General features: G+C 41.2%; 1 protein-coding gene across 1 annotated transcript in view; it reads right to left on the bottom strand.

The window, feature by feature from the left end:
* The window catches only part of LOC119588866 (calcium-activated chloride channel regulator 2-like), a 6,109-nt gene that overhangs the window by 5,173 nt on the left and 572 nt on the right, over window positions 1-364 (bottom strand). The window lies entirely within an intron of this gene.

Genomic DNA, 364 nt, shown 5'->3' with positions numbered 1-364 from the left:
CTGTTGCAGTCTGCTTGTTCCATGCGCACCCTGGTCACACGGCAATAAGACCACCACCCAAGTGCATCAATTCAGTGAGCAAACACAGCTAGTACTACCAGAGGATGCATGATCCTTCTTGCAAAAGCACTGACTACTATTTCGCTAAAATGTGTCAAGAGACGAATGAGCAGACGTGAGTATGTCCCTGGTTAGCAGAAAAAAGACGTGTTTTTCATGATTTTTAATTGCTTCCAAACTCCCGCCACAACGCAACCGTGTAAACAGAGATGGCGGTGCATCCATAGTCGAATTAAATTTGTTTTAGAGGTAATCAGTTTGAAAACAATAATTGAAATGGTTTATGCTGAAATAAAAGATAAAA

Source organism: Penaeus monodon, chromosome 24 (genome assembly GCF_015228065.2).
Source record: "Penaeus monodon isolate SGIC_2016 chromosome 24, NSTDA_Pmon_1, whole genome shotgun sequence".
Classification (NCBI taxonomy): Eukaryota; Metazoa; Arthropoda; class Malacostraca; order Decapoda; family Penaeidae; genus Penaeus; species Penaeus monodon.
This window is presented reverse-complemented; position numbering and strand designations above follow the sequence as displayed.